Below are 16,737 nucleotides of genomic sequence, written 5' to 3' on the forward strand. Positions count from 1 at the left end.
CTGCATACTCTAGGACTATTATATAAGTAAAAATCTCTCTTGTGATACTGAAAAGTGATTAGAATGTGCAGACTGATATAGTAGCTTTCATCCGCCTCTTAAAGGGTACCACCACAGTAAAGTCCATTTAAGATGCTGGTAGGTTTAACAAAGTTGGAATGCTGGCACTGTTGAATTGGGCAACAGTTCTTCAAACCTGGCTCAGAGCTACAATGCATTCAATATATTAAAGCAGCTGACACGAGACTTTTTGCAGGCCTTCCCAGGCACTGGAGTTTTTCAGTTAATTTGTGGCACTAGGTCATAAAAGATCTCATTAACATTTATTTTTGATTTTGCAGAAGATTCTAAGAATGCACAGTTGTTCCACTGTCTTGCTAGATTTTGACCTTGTTCCTTTCCTACAACTCTTTCATATTCCAAGTCACACTTATTACCAAGCAGAATCATGGGAACATCATCAGTGTCTTTAACTCGAAGAATCTGTTCTCTCAGATCTTGTAAATCATTAAAGGTGGACTGTGCTGTGATGGAATAAGCCATAGCAAAGCCTTGTCCATTTTTCATGTACAAATCCCTCATTGCTGTAAACTGTTCTGTTCCTGCAGTATCCAGGATTTCAAGCAAACATTGTTGTGCATCTACTTTAACTTGCTTTCTATAAGAATCTTCTATTGTAGGATCATATTTTTCAACAAAAATTCCTTGAACAAACTGTACAGTCAGAGCAGACTTTCCAACCCCTTTTGAGCCAAGAACGACTAGCTAATATCATGCATGATGCAAACTTGTCAAACTGAGTACCTCTCACGCTGTCACGGGGTTCCTGTAGCTAGCATCGCCCTGTGCTCCCTCTGGGTCGCTGCTCTGGGCGCCACAGGGGTCCTGTCGCTGCTGCCGCCACAGCTCTGGCTGGTTTACACGCCTGACTCTGGGCCTCTCTTGCTTTTCTTATGCATCATTCATGGGGTCATTTTCTCAGGGTTTTTAGCTTTCAAACTTTTTTTGTTGTTCCTAGGATTGAACCCAGGCACACTTAAGCATGTGCCACATCCCCTGCCCTATTATTATTATTAGAGACTTGTTTAGAACCTGACTTGTTTAGAACCTCATTAAGTTTCTGAGGCTGGCTTTCAACTTAGAATCCTCCTGCTTCAGCCTCCAAAGTCAATGGAATTATAGGCAGCACCACCACAAGGGCACAGACTTAATTATATTAATAATTTTTGACCTTTTGTTCAGAATTATGAGGATCTCTAGACTTAAGATCCATAGCTAGAATTACCTCTGTGATAAATTTTCTATAGCGGGTGTGATTTCACTCATCTGCTTATACTGAGACACCTTGGGGAATAAAGTTAGAGAGCAGGGCTCCCTGGGGTCCAGGGCTAAATGCAGATTGAGGATGAGATCTTGCTGTTGAGCAACGTGGACACTCAAGCAACAAAATTACCTCTTGGTTTAAGGTCTGTGCAGGCAGAGCAAGGAGAGGAGCCTTGGAGCATCCTCTAAACACCCACAACAGAGCACAAGGAGAAAATCTTTCCTCCCTTGGATGTGGCACCCAGTTAGCTGGCAGTAGCCATGGGCACTAGTGCTGCAGTCCACAGGTACAGGCAGAAGATGAACTGGAACTTCAGTCCTGGGGAGGAAGGTGCAGAAGTGGCAGTATGCAACCTGTGAGGGGCATGTGAGGCCCAAGGGCATGTAGGAACTTGCAAGAGCACTGGGAACCCCTGGGATACACCTCTGGTGCAGTGTTCTAGGGGCAGCAGCTGCTCTCTCATGTGGGCCCTGCTTAACAGGGGCTGGTACCACCACCAACAGTAGAGGAAGTTTCTCCAACAGCCACAACCTCTACCTGGGACTGTTCCTGCTGCTGCTGCTGCATCTGCACCTGGTGAGTCCCTCAGCACTTAGGGTAGGCGGAAGAGTAGGAAGGCGCTACAGACGCAGGTCTGTCTCAAGACAGAAAGCTGATGTGTGTGGGAGGTGTCATGATTCTTAAGAGATGGGAGCAGAAGAACTTCTGGAATTTGGGACAGAGAATGTGCAGGGGCACTGGGATTCACCAGAAGGGAAAGACATAAAGATGACTTGGGGGTCTGAACTCATTAAAAATTGATGCTGGGTGAAAGGATGAGTCAGACTCTGCTTGTCACCAGGAGTGTTGACCCTATTTTGTAGGTGCATAACCTGAGGTCTCATAGCTTGTTATCTTGGGACTGTATTTGGTATAAAATGTTATTCAGGATTGGGGCTTGGGTTGTAGTTCAGCGGTAGAGCGCTCGCCTAGCATGTGCGAGGCCCTAGGTTCGATCCTCAGCACCACATAAAAATAAATAAATAAAATAAAGGCATTATGTCCAACTACACCTAAAAAATAAATATAAAATAAAATAAATGTTGTACAAGATAATCAAAAGGCAAAAGGAAATGTCAGAGCTAACCTATTTCAGTGGTTGACCCTCCCCACTCTTCCCATTTTGCTTTGAGAAGACAAGTTCAATGATCACTTACTCCCCTTGCAATTTCCACCCCACTGGGGGACAGTAATCTGTAGAAAGATGTAACGGATCAATGTAAAGTACTTTATGCTAAAGAAGCATTGCAGCCCCTTGTTGGGGTTTGATGCTTTCATGAGATTGTGATAGGTGAAGGCTTGCTGAATATTTATGCTGATGAACTTCTGAGCTAAGTGAAATATATCTAACTAACTTAATGTTGAACTTTTTTAAAAATCAGAACAGTGATACCAAAATTTTTATATCCTGGTGCCAGTGTGCCTTTAGTTATTAGAGAGGAGTTGTAGGTGGGCAAGATTGTTGTGAGGCTTCTTTTTCATACATCATCTGTCTCATTGAAACAATGCTTGCTAGCCTATTCTTACTCTGGCCTTCTGGTTTCTGAAAGTGCACTCAGAAAAAGAAGGGCCCTGGGCTGGGGTTGTGGCTCAGTGGTAGAGCACTCGCCTGGTGTGTGTGAAGCACTGGGTTTAGTTGTATCAAAAACAAATGAATAAAATAAAGGTATTGTGGGCTGGGAATGTGGCTCAAGTGGTAGCGAGCCCGCCTGGCATGTGCGGGGCGCTGGGTTTGATCCTCAGCACCACATAAAAATAAAATAAAGATGTTGTGTCCACCGAAAACTAAAAAATAAATATTAAAAAATTCTCTCTCTCTCTCTCTCTCTCAAAAAAAAATAAAGGTATTGTGTCCATTACAACTAAAAAATAGAAATAAAAAAATAAAAGAAGGGTCCCTACCCCACCAAAAACTTCTCTTCTCTGGTCTTGAGCCTTAACTATATTCCTCTGCACTTCAGGGTTTCTTGTGATTGTTAACATTTTTTTCAGTTGTTCTTCTGACACAAATTTGGTTAAAAACAATACCTGTCTGCTCACTGATAGCAGGGACATATTCTTAGTTCTGTTATTTAATATGCATGTCCTGAACATTCATGGTTTTTGCACAATTTTAAAGATCTTTAATCAAGATAGTCCCACTGTAGGAAGGATTCACGTTTTAATTGAATAGGAACCTTGAATAACTATGTAAAAATTTTATTGGGCTGGGGATGTGGCTCAAGCAGTTATGCGCTTGCCTGGCATGCGCGGGGCACTGGGTTCAATCCTCAGCACCATATAAAAGTAAAATAAAGATGTTGTGTCCACCAAAAACTAAAAAATAAATATTAAAAAATTCTTTCTCTCTCTTTAAAAAATTTATTAATTACTAATTATTCAAACATTTCTTAGCCTTATAATTTATTTACATTTGTTTGGTAATGTAGAAAATAAGTTATTTGTTTACAAATGACTTATATGTTTATGATCAATGCTAAAATATATACAACTAAAGCATTAGGCCAAATTGGGCAATTTTCAGGTTTTAATCTGCTTTATTAACAAGCTAATTTTCTGAAAAAATGAGCTGTATTCAGAGATACTTAGACTTCCATTTTTGCACATGGTCCTGTATGTATTCTTTGAAGTTGACAACCGAGGGAGGTGCGGGTGGAGCTTGGCACAGGAGCACTGGGGGCCTGGTGTTGACCTCCTATGTGCTCCATGAGCCTTGGCTCATGTCCAGAGACATTGTACCCAATCTTCAGCTCATCAGTTGTATGGCCTTGTGTAAGTCAACCCACTTCTTCAGATCTCGTTCTACCATCTGGGTTTCACTTGGTAATGTAGCATCTGAGGTCCCAAGAGAGCAGGTTATTTGCCCAAGGTTCTATAGAGAGGAAGTGACAGGACTTGGAATGTTAGCCAAGGTCCTGTTGTGTCCATGTCTTTGGCCTTACACACACCATGCTGTCTGACATGGTGTATACCAGACTACTATGAGTTCCAGGAAAATAGTAGACTCACCTACATTTGGGTTATGACAATTGTGGGGCATCATGGTCAGCTCCAGTGGAGAGGAAGAGCTGAAGAGTGAAGAATGGAGGGGCATGCACATCCTTCATGACCCTATGAGGCAGCAGCACATATGATGCCCAGGCCTGGTAGGATGGGCTACCCCTTCTTCCATGGAGAGAGCCTGTGCTTTCTCATGGACTGTTGAGAGCCACAGTCGAAGGGGCCCCAGCAAACTTCCAGCTGCCAGCAAACTACCAGCTGCCAGCAAACTTCCAGCTGCCAGCTGATGATTGGCTCACAGCGGCCCCAGCAACTTCTAGCTGCCAACTGATTGGCTCCTCTGCAGTGATGCTCATTGGGCTGTTTCCCCGCCCTTTCAGACCATGGAGCTGCTCATTGGGGGACTTTTTTTGGCTCCGCCCATGCGACCCAGCCAATCGGCCTCAAGAACAGGAGGAGTGGGGTAGGTGGAGAGGCTTGTGGGAAGCCGGTGGTGGCAGTTGGGCTCTGAAGGTTTTCCTGAGGAGCTGTTTTGTTTGGAGTGTGTGGTTCTAAAAATAAAGTTCGTTTCTTTTGACAAGTGGCTCCTGAATTGTGCCCAGCCAGACTGTGGCAATGGCCAAAGCATTATTTCCTTTCTTGTGCCTTCATTTGGGCTAGATGTGCTATTTTTCCAATTGTGCTTTTTGAATTTTGCCATAGGAAATTTTCTTGGTAAGAACCCCTTTATTTCTAATTGCAATAATTCTAATTAAATAGGATACTCTGTCAAGTCCTAGCATAGCCCTAGACAGAGAGCAAGGCTTGGGGAGGCTAGTGGTTATTTTCACACCTAGTTGATGGCTTTTCCATGATAGACTGCAGCCACTCCCTCATTCTGCAGCAGCAGCACCTCTGCATAGGTCCTGCATTTCTTTGGCCATTCTTCCTTCCACCCCACTTCTCATAGATGTCAGATTTCCATTGCTGTCAAAATCAACTGAGAAAAATCAGCTTAAAGGAGTGAAGATTTATATGGCTCACGGTTCCAGAGTTTCAGTTCCTGGTCTGTTGGCCCTGTTGCTTTGGGCCTGAGCCAAGGCAGCACATCATGGCAAGAGCCCATGGCCAAAGAGGCTGCTCATATCATGGCAGCCAGGAAGCAAAAGAGAGAGGTAGGACTGGACTCCCAATATTCCTTTTGAGGGCATGTTGCTGGTGATCTAAGTTCCTTCTACCAGGCTCCAGCTCCTATAGGTTCCACTATCTCCCAGTAGCACCATAGGCTGGTGACCAAGTCTTAAGCACATGGGTCTTTGGAGGACTTTTAAATTATAGCAGATGGCTTTGTGTGAATTATGGACAGGAGGGCTCCACCAAAAGTCATCCTTTGCTAGAACGTTTGACCACAGCATCTGGAGGCCTCTGTGTAGGATACTACCTGCACACTCTTATATAGCAAACCTGGCCTGTTCCACTCAATGGTATTTTGACCAACTGCTTGACATGTTGCTGTTTCTAAAAGGATTGCCTCTCATCTTGATCATTCCCAGCATTTATATTCAGTTTCTCTGCAGAAAGCCTCTTGTAATTAAATCCTGTGGTCCACATTTTCTTTACTCCTTGGACTCCCAGAACCTCATTATCTGGGCCTTCCACCTCTAGGCCTTCATTTACTCTCACAATGAAATTCCTGACCCTTTGTACTTTTCCTGTTATTCACTGGAACATGGCAACTCCCTCCTCCTGCCCTACCTGCAGGAGGTAGAGTGGGGTTTGAGGTGAAGAGCTCACAGCCTGGCAATGCCGAAAAGACATTGTTCCCTGGTCCCTGGGCCTCCGCAAGAAGTGCAGACCACCAGCTGGATTTGGGGTGAATGCCTTCTCTGGAAGTTGTCCTAAAATGCCCTGCTTTATATGACTGCTTGAATGTGGGCGCAAAGAGACAGCTCTGTGCAGGGATCCACTTTCCTGAAGTACACACTCTGATGAGAGACTTCACCCATAGTCCCCAGGGCACTCATCTTCACTCTTCTCGTGCTGATGCTACCTCCCGTGAGTGATGAGCCCACTCTTCCACAAAATCCCTCCCAAGTAGTCTCACCCTCCCAATAGACCAGGTGCATCTGCAGTAGGGTCTCTGCACTCAGCTTGTGTTTCTGTATCTTCCACAGAGGGCTCAGCCCCTGCTGCACTGGGAAGTTGGATGAAACAGCCTCCGCAATGGGGGCAGTTTCCTTTCTGTTGTAGTTGCACAAATTCACCACTAGGTTCCTGGCAGCTAGAACTGTGTCTGCACCCCAGTTACCTACTGGGGCTTCCTGAGATCCCCCTTAGCCACTGGTTATGGGTTGGGTAGTGCTTTCCTAGGATAAACCATGTTTTCTGTACTCTTCAATGCTTTCGTGCCCTATCATTTTGTTTTAACTGGAGATGCAGCTCACTCAGTTTGATCTCTTTTGCATGGTACTAGGTACTTGCAGGTGATTATTGTTTTCTGACTTTAATCTCTCAGATGATGAGCTCTAATTATTACCCAGGCTCATTCCCATTTTATTTGCTCTAAATCCCTTCTTGCTCCCTAATGAAAGGAAAACATGGAGTGGCTCTTCATGGTGCTAGATTTCATTTTTTTTTCTAATGGATTTTTCTTATTGACCTGACATTATATTATATTACTGTTATTACTGGAACAGGTAACAATAACAGATAACGCCTGTTGAGCACAGATGAGGGAGGTGCCTTTGTAAGAGTTTTGTGTGAACTATATCATCACATCCTCATCATGCCCTGGGGAGGCCCTATCCCTATTCCATTTTCAATCGATAAAACTGGCACAGAAAGGTTATTTAACATGTTTGTGGATGCACAGGCAACCATGCACTCACCAAACAGCTGCAGTTCTTACCAACCAGGCCTTCCCACCTCTCCCAGGTCATTTCCCAGCATGTGCTTTTATTGGCATACATGGGCAGGAAGACACACAACACTGACAGCTTGCACAAGAGTAGGGGGCAGAAAGGGAATTTCCCTGCCATGCTTGTCCCAGTGTGCCCCTAGAGGGGCAGCCTATGCACAGCCTCCTGTGTACTTCTCCCATGACACTGTGTACACAGGTGAGTGGACGTTTGCATGTGAGGATCCCAGGTTTGATCATATAGCACCTTTGTCATCCAGTGTCCCATTTGATGTGTTCTGCAGGGTTTTCCCTACTCTGAGTGCAAAACATGGGCAAGCGTAGTGGTGACAGGCACCCACATTCTATTCCTGTTCTCAGAGACACAAAGAATTGACCTGGATTTCAGAATGTTCAGCTCTACACAGCAATTAAAGTCATCAAAGATACAAGGGCTCAGTGAATTCCTCAGGCAGGAAGGGGTAGGAGAATGGCACCTTCCTCCTCCCTCACACAGGGGCTCACATTCCCCATGTCCTGTGCTGGAGACCAGGGCCTTTTTGGCTGATGGACATAGTGATACACTGTCCTGGGGCTTTAGAATATGGCACATATTCAGCTGTTCCTGGATGTGCAATCTTATTTTCCCACTTGACAGAACTTCTGGCTCTAGAGAGCTCTATGTCCATGTGGTGTGTCACCACATATAAAGGTAAACTCTCTGACTTATTTGGTATTAGGTAATCCATTTGACTATTTGAATTTGCACTCAGAGTTGAACACACATGCATCACCTGAGATAAGCTGGTGTGTGCTCATATAACAGCCAACTCAGCATCTCTCTGACTTCACTCTGATTCAGGCTACATGTCGAGTGTGGTCAGGGGGCTTGGGGGACATGATTAGGAGGTTAAGCTCATTGTAGGCCTGTAGGGACACAGACTGATTGAAGCTCCACTTTGGGTTGGCTGCTCTCTCATCATCCTCACCTGATCCTAACCGATCATTGGCAGACAGGGTGGCAGAGGCTGAGAGAGTGGCTTCATGCACTGACTCTTGGCATTTTGCCTGGAAGTGGCAAATGAGCTTTTCTTTTTTTTTTTTTTTTATAATTTTTATTGTTGGTTGTTCAAAACATTACATAGCTCTTGATATATCATATTTCACATTTTGATTCAAGTGGGTTATGAACTCCCATTTTTACCCCGTATACAGATTGCAGAATCACATCGGTTACACATCCACTGATTTACATATTGCCATACTAGTGTTTGTTGTATTCTGCTGCCTTTCCTATCCTCTACCATCCCCCCTCCCCTCCCCTCCCCTCTTCTCTCTCTACCCCATCTACTGTAATTCATTTCTCCCCCTTGTTTTTTTCCCTTTCCCCTCACTTCCTCTTGTATGTAATTTTGTATAACCCTGAGGGTCTCCTTCCATTTACATGCAATTTCCCTTCTCTCTCCCTTTCCCTCCCACCTCTCATCCCTGTTTAATGTTAATCTTCTTCTCATGCTCTTCGTCCCTACTCTGTTCTTAGTTACTCTCCTTATATCAAAGAAGACATTTGGCATTTGTTTTTTAGGGATTGGCTAGCTTCACTTAGCATAATCTGCTCTAATGCCATCCATTTCCCTGCAAATTCTATGATTTTGTCATTTCTTAATGCAGAGTAATACTCCATTGTGTATAAATGCCACATTTTCTTTATCCATTCATCTATTGAAGGGCATCTAGGTTGGTTCCACAGTCTTGCTATTGTGAATTGTGCTGCTATGAACATCGATGTAGCAGTGTCCCTGTAGTATGCTCTTTTTAGGTCTTTAGGGAATAGACCGAGAAGGGGAATAGCTGGGTCAAATGGTGGTTCCATTCCCAGCTTTCCCAGGAATCTCCATACTGCTTTCCAAATTGGCCTCACCAATTTGCAGTCCCACCAGCAATGTACAAGAGTACCCTTTTCCCCACATCCTCACCAGCACTTGTTGTTGTTTGACTTCCTAATGGCTGCCAATCTTACTGGAGTGAGATGATATCTTAGGGTGGTTTTGATTTGCATTTCTCTGACTGCTAGAGATGGAGAGCATTTTTTCATGTACTTGTTGATTGATTGTATGTCCTCCTCTGAGAAGTGTCTGTTCAGGTCCTTGGCCCATTTGTTCATTGGGTTATTTGTTTTCTTATTGTTTAATTTTTTGAGTTCTTTGTATACTCTGGATATTAGGGCTCTATCTGAAGTGTGAGGAGTAAAGATTTGTTCCCAGGATGTAGGCTCCCTATTTACCTCTCTTATTGTTTCTTTTGCTGAGAAAAAACTTTTTAGTTTGAGTAAGTCCCATTTGTTGATTCTAGTTATTAACTCTTTTGCTATGGGTGTCCTATTGAGGAATTTGGAGCCCGACCCCACAGTATGTAGATCGTAGCCAAAAACATTTTCTTCTATCAGATGCCGTGTCTCTGATTTGATATCAAGCTCCTTGATCCATTTTGAGTTAACTTTTGTGCATGGTGAGAGAAAGGGATTCAGTTTCATTTTGTTGCATATGGATTTCCAGTTTTCCCAGCACCATTTGTTGAAGATGCTATCCTTCCTCCATTGCACGCTTTTAGCCCCTTTATCAAATTTAAGATAGTTGTAATATTGTGGATTGGTTTCTGTGTCCTCTATTCTGTACCATTGGTCCACCCACCTGTTTTGGTACCAGTACCATGCTGTTTACTCTGTAGTATAGTTTGAAGTCTGGTATCGCTATACCGCCTGATTCACACTTCCTGCTTAGAGTTGTTTTTGCTGTTCTGGGTCTTTTATTTTTCCATATGAATTTCATGATTGCTTTATCTATTTCTATAAGAAACGCCGTTGGGATTTTGATTGGCATTGCATTGAACCTATAGAGAACTTTTGGTAATATCGCCATTTTGATGATGTTAGTTCTGCCTATCCATGAACAGGGTATATTTTTCCATCTTCTAAGATCTTCTTCTATTTCTCTCTTTAGGGTTCTGTAGTTTTCATTGTATAATTCTTTCACCTCTTTTGTTAGGTTGATTCCCAAGTATTTTATTTTTTTTGAGGATATTGTGAATGGAGTGGTTGTCTTCATTTCCATTTCAGAGGATTTGTTGCTGATATACACGAATGCCTTTGATTTATGCGTGTTGATTTTATATCCTGCCACTTTGATGAATTCATTTATTAGCTCTAATAGTTTCTTTGTAGACCCTTTTGGGTCTGCTAGGTATAGGATCATGTCATCTGCTAATAGTGATAATTTAATTTCTTCTTTTCCTATTTTTATGCCTTTAATTTCTTTTGTCTGTCTAATTGCTCTGGCCAGTGTTTCGAGAACTATGTTGAACAGAAGTGGTGAGAGGGGGCATCCCTGTCTTGTTCCAGATTTTAGAGGGAATGCCTTCAATTTTTCTCCGTTCAGAATGATGCTAGCCTGAGGCTTAGCATAGATAGCTTTTACAATATTGAGGTATGTTCCAGTTAACCCTAGTTTTTTTAGAGTTTTGAACATAAAGGGATGCTGTCCTTTGTCAAATGCTTTTTCTGCATCTATCGAGATGATCATATGATTCTTAAATCTTTAAGTCTATTGATGTGGTGAATAACATTTATTGATTTCCATATATTGAACCAGCCTTGCATCCCAGGGATGAATCCTACTTGATCATGGTGCACAATTTTTTTGATAGTTTTTGTATCCAATTCGCCAGAATTTTATTGAAGATTTTTGCATCTAGATTCATTAAAGATATTGGTCTGTAGTTTTCTTTCTTTGAAGTATCTTTGTCTGGTTTAGGAATCAGGGTGATGTTGACCTTGTAGAATGAATTTGGAAGTTCTCCCTGTTTTTCTATTTCCTGGAATAGCTTGAAAAGTATTGGTATTAGTTCTTCTTTAAAGGTTTTGTAAAACTCTGCTGTATACCCATCCGGTCCTGGGCTTTTCTTAGTTGGTAGTCTTTTGATGGCTTCTTCTATTTCCTTAATTGAAATTGGTCTGTTTAGGTTGTCTATATCCTCCTGACTCAATCTGCGTAGATCATATGACTTAAGAAATTTATGTATGCCTTCACTATCTTCTATTTTATTGGAGTATAAGGATTCAAAATAATTTCTAATTATCTTCTGTATTTCTGAAGTGTCTGTTGTGATATTGCCTTTTTCATCCCGTATGCTAGTAATTTGAGTTCTCTCTCCTTCTCTTTGTTAGCATGGCTAAGGGTCTGTTGATCTTATTTATTGTTTCAAACAACCAACTTTTAGTTTTGTCAATTTTTTTCAATTGTTTCTTTTGTTTCGATTTCATTAATTTCAGCTCTGATTTTAATTATTTCTTGCCTTCTACTTCTTTTGCTGTTGTTTTGCTCTTCTTTTTCTAGGATTTTGAGATGACGTGTGAGATCATTTATTTGTTGGTTTTTCCTTTTTTTAAGGAATGAACTCCAGGCAATGAATTTTCCTGTTAGAACTGCTTTCATTGTGTCCCATAGATTCCGATATGTTGTGTCTGTGTTTTCATTTATCTCTAAGAATGTTTTAATTTCCTCCTTGATGTCTTCTATAACCCATTGATCATTCAGTAACCTATTGTTCATTCTCCAAGTGATGCATGATTTTTCCTTCCTTTTTTTTATCATTGATTTCCAGTTTCATTCCATTATGATCAGATAAGATGCATGGTATTATCTCTACTCCTTTATAATGTCTAAGATTTGCCCTGTGACATAATATATGATCTATTTTTGAGAAGGATCCATGTGCTGCTGAGAAAAAAGTGTAACTGCTTGATGTTGGGTGGTATATTCTATATATGTCAATTAAGTCTGGGTTATTAATTGTATTATTGAGTTCTATAGTTTCTTTATTCAACTTTTGTTTGGAAGATCTGTCTAGTGGTGAGAGAGGTGTGTTGAAGTCTCCCATAATTATTGTATGGTGGTCTATTAGACTCTGGAACTTGAGAAGAGTTTGTTTGATGAACATACCTGCACCATTGTTTGGAGCATATATGTTTATGATTATTATGTCTTGTTGGTGTATGGTTCCCTTGAGCAGTATGTAGTGTCCCTCTTTATCCCTTTTGATTAACTTTGGCTTGAAATCTATTTTATTTGATATGAGTATGGACACTCCTGCTTGTTTCCGAAGTCTGTATGAGTGATATGATTTTTCCCAACCTTTCACTTTCAGTCTATGTATGTCTTTTCCTATCAAATGCCTCTCCTATAGGCAGCATATTGTTGGATCTTTTTTTTTTGATCCACTCTACTAGCCTGTGTCTCTTAATTGGTGAGTTTAAGCCATTAACATTTAGGGTTATTATTGAGATATGGATTGTTCTTCCAGCCATATTTGTTTATTTATTGTACTTAACATGGTTTGTTTTTCCTCTTTGATTATTTTTCCCTTTACTGTACTACCTCCCACTGTTGGTTTTCATTGTTATTTTCCATTTCCTCTTCCTGTAATGTTTTGCCAAGGATGTTTTGAAGAGATGGTTTTCTAGCTGTAAATTCTTTTAGCTTTTGTTTATTGTGGAAGGTTTTAATTTCATCTTCCATCCTGAAGCTTAATTTCGCTGGATACACAATTCTTGGTTGGAACCCATTTTCTTTCAGCGTTTGAAATATGTTGTTCCAGGATCTTGTAGCTTTTAGAGTCTGTGTTGAAAGATCAGCTGTTATCCTGATTGGTTTACCCCTAAATGTAATCTGCTTCCTTTCTCTTGAAGCTTTTAAAATTCTCTCCTTATTCTGTATGTTGGGCATCTTCATTATAATGTGTCTAGGTGTGGATCTCTTATGATTTTGCACGTTCGGCATCCTGTAGGCTTCTAGGTTTTGGGATTCTGTCTCATTCTTCAAGTCTGGGAAGTTTTCTCGTATTATTTTGTTAAACAGATTGTTCATTCCTTTGGTTTGGACCTCTATACCTTCCTGTATCCCAATGACTCTTAAGTTTGGTCTCTTTATGTTATCCCATATTTCTTGGATGTTCTGCTCATGGTTTCTTAAGAGTATCGCTGAGCTGTCTATGTTCTTTTCAAGTTGAAATACTTTGTCTTCATTGTCTGATGTTCTATCTTCTAAGTGTTCTACTCTGCTGGTAGTATTCTCAATTGAGTTTTTAAGTTGGTTTATTGCTTCCTGCATTTCTAGGATTTCTGTTTGTTTGTTTTTTATAACCTCTATCTCCCTGTATCGTTGATCTTTTGCTTCTTGGATTTGTTTATGTAATTCATTGTCGAAGTGGTCGAAGTGGTCTTTCATTGTCTGATTTTGCTGTCTAATGTCTTCCTTGAGACTCCAGATCATCTGAAGCATGTAAATCCTGAATTCTTTATCTGACATTCCATCTGCTGCAGCTATTACCTCTTCTAAAGTTGAGTTGACCTGCATTGCTTGTGGTCCTTTCTTTCTTTGTCTTTTCATACTGCTCGCGTTTCTTTCTGCTTGGTGAAACTGTTGTGTTATTGAATTTCCTCCCTATATATTTATATTGCTCTTGTATAGTTGCAAAGTCTCCCTTGCGGGGGTGGGCGGCGGCTGTGCTCCTCCTCCAATTGGGGTGAACTGTCTATCATGCCAGTGGGCCGCTGGGCCCCTTCTCCAGGTCGCCTGGTCTGCCTACCTTGCGGGCAATGGCTGGGCCCCTCCTCCAATAGGGGTGATCTGTCTACCACGCTGGCGGGCCGCTGGGCCTGTTCTCCAGGTTGCAGGTCTGCCTACCTTGCCGGCGCGGGCGGCGGCTCTCGGCAGATGAGCTTTTCACTCAGACATTGAGATCAGGGCAAGCCACGTGGCACACCTGACCTCAAGAGAGAAGATTGCGTCCCAACTGTGCCCCAAGAAAGTGCTGGAGCATCTGTGGGACAGAACTAATGTTCATGTCAGCAGTCAACCAAGTGTCAGGTGTCCTGGTTTTACTGGGAACAGCAGAAGAAGGTAGATTGATCTCAACCCTGATAAGGATGGGCAGACCCAAATAGCACATGACATGCACCACATGGAGGAGGCTTAGGGGCTCTGTAGTGAAGTCAGGGACTGACACACTGCTGTGTCTAATGGAGAGCTGCTGTACAAATTTCCCTGACAATATGCTGTGTGACTGGAAATTTTGTTTTTCTGGACCCAAGATTCAGTCACATATCATTCATGGCTTCTGGTTGCTTAGTTTGCCCTTGTTCTAGAAAAAGTTCTCCTACCTTTCTGTTCTCTCCTGTGGCATTGACAGTTGTTTTGCAGAGGTATTAACATGGACTCTTCTGATTGATCCCTTTGAGACTGGAGGCAAGATCATGCATTTTTTGGTCACTGTTTCTGCTAGGGAAGTGCTGTGTCCCTGTGCATCACCTCAGAGGGACTTGATGTCATCCTCCCCCCTCCCTCTGCCCAGCCCATTCCTGATGCTGTTCAGTATGGCCACTGGGATGCTGTGTCACCCAGAAGTCATCTGTATTGCAAAGGTACCTGTCTTCGCCTCTATATTTAGTAAGCCCTCTGTGAAGGAAAACCTGAGTCTGCATATATTGTGCTCCCAATACTCTTTCACTCAATAGGTGCAACATAAATCAACATTCTTGCCTAAAATAATTATTACAATGGTGGTTATAGAGGATAATTTTCCATGATTAGTTTTCTCTTCCCCTTTGTCATTTGGTTCTTCCACAAAGGAGAGCTTTCCTTTCCCTTCCCCTGTGGCTTTGTACTGCTTGTTACCATTGGTTTCATGGTATGACTTTTTATTCAGTGTGGTGTCACCCATTCTTGTCAACATTCCTTTTGATGTTCAAAGTATTCATATTTTGCAAGTGGGACCATTGAAGCAGTTCCCAAGTCCTTTGGATGTATCCCATGGGTTGATGAATATGCTCTTACTTTCTTCCTCAGCAGGATGCTGCAGGCTTAGCTTGTGCTTTCCTTGCTCCAGCCCCGGAAGAATCAACCATTTCTCCAAGGAGCCTTATCTTGCATGGTGGATGGCATTTGGAAACAAAATGATAGGGGAACTGTCATGTGGTCATTGCTACTACTTGCATTTGCCTCTAGGCCATTTCAGTGGACAGAGCTGGTAGAATGACTGATCTACAGATTGCATGATCAATCAACTGACTGAGAGTTTATTCTGAGACTGTGAATCCAGTCCAGTCCCACTCCACATTGCATCTGTTTCTCCCACAGTGAGAACCCTGGTTGATTAGAATATCATCTCCTGAACCCCAGGTACACATGGGACTCATACTCCCTAACACTGAATAGACAAGTCTTTAAGTTCAGTTCAAGGTTGCTTATTTATTTATTTATTTATTTTTTAAAAATAAATCTCACCAGTAATATCCTGCTAGAGTACTTGGTTATAAAGTTACTTATATTAATTCTTATTTTCCCCCTTCATCTTTGTGGTTATACTATCAGTGTGGTACATAGTTTTAGGTTCCCCCATGAGTATGTAATCTTATATTTTATGTGTATTTTAATTTTATATTTATTTGGAATAGTGCAGCCATCTATGGTCAGCCCAGTTTCAGTGACTCACAATACCATGTGGCTGGGATGCAGAGCTTTAAAGGAGTAAAAACAAGTCATCACTTTGTATTCTGTCTTGCCTAAATATTGAACACTCCATTGTCTCCAAATGTACTTTATTTTTGTATAGCAACTCTGTACTTCTTTGTGGTATTTATAAAATAATTGTAATTTTTTCCTCTTCAATGGGAAACTTGGACTAAAAAGGCTATAGAATACTAGATCCAACAAAAGTGGCTTTTACTTCAAACTGCTATTGATTGACCTTAAATATAGAAAGGAAACAGGTTTTGGACACTGAAGGAAATTGAGAATCTTCCAGTCTTACCTCTTTTTCTCTGACATAAATATTTATATTGAATTATGAGTATGTTTCTGTTTTTCCCCCCAAATTTTCATCATCTCAAAAGAAATGCCAGACCTCTAATATTTTTATTTTATTGATCTTCCTTGTGTGACTTTCAAGATGATGTAATAATCAGGGAAGAAGGTTGCCTGCATATAGCAAATACCCCTGAGCAAGCCCTGAAAGATCTCACCTGAGAACAGTCAGCTGACTTTTTAAATAATTATTGTTTCTTATTATGTTATCAAAACCTCTGACCATCTCTGCAGGCAAAAAACCATTTGCTTTTATTGTTGTTTTATCCTGTCTTAAAACTCATTCCCACCACCTGCACAATTCTCAAGGCCCTTCCTCTCTCAGCATGAGCAGGAACCAGGCCTCTCTCTCCTCATCATGCTAAACTGCCCTCAAGGTGCTGGTCCTAGTGACGTGTTGTTGCCGTGTCCTCTCTGCCAGTGCTGTCAGCTCCTAAGGAGGAAAGCACAGGGTGTCCTTGCCACTGTGTGTGGAACCTGGGGGACAGTGCACAGGAGATCAGTGTTCAAGCTGAAGCCATGTTTTGGGGCAAGGCCAAAATGGCTCCCTTGCCAGATTTCCAGTAAGCTGCTATGCTTTT

The 16,737-nt window shown here is 41.8% G+C and overlaps 1 pseudogene; it reads right to left on the bottom strand.

The window, feature by feature from the left end:
* Positions 1–279: 279 nt before the first annotated feature.
* On the bottom strand, positions 280–582 carry LOC143637825 (ras-related protein Rap-1b-like protein pseudogene; annotated as a pseudogene).
* Between the last annotated feature and the right edge of the window lie 16,155 nt (positions 583–16,737).

Source organism: Callospermophilus lateralis, chromosome 13, assembly GCF_048772815.1.
Source record: "Callospermophilus lateralis isolate mCalLat2 chromosome 13, mCalLat2.hap1, whole genome shotgun sequence".
Taxonomy (NCBI): domain Eukaryota; kingdom Metazoa; phylum Chordata; class Mammalia; order Rodentia; family Sciuridae; genus Callospermophilus; species Callospermophilus lateralis.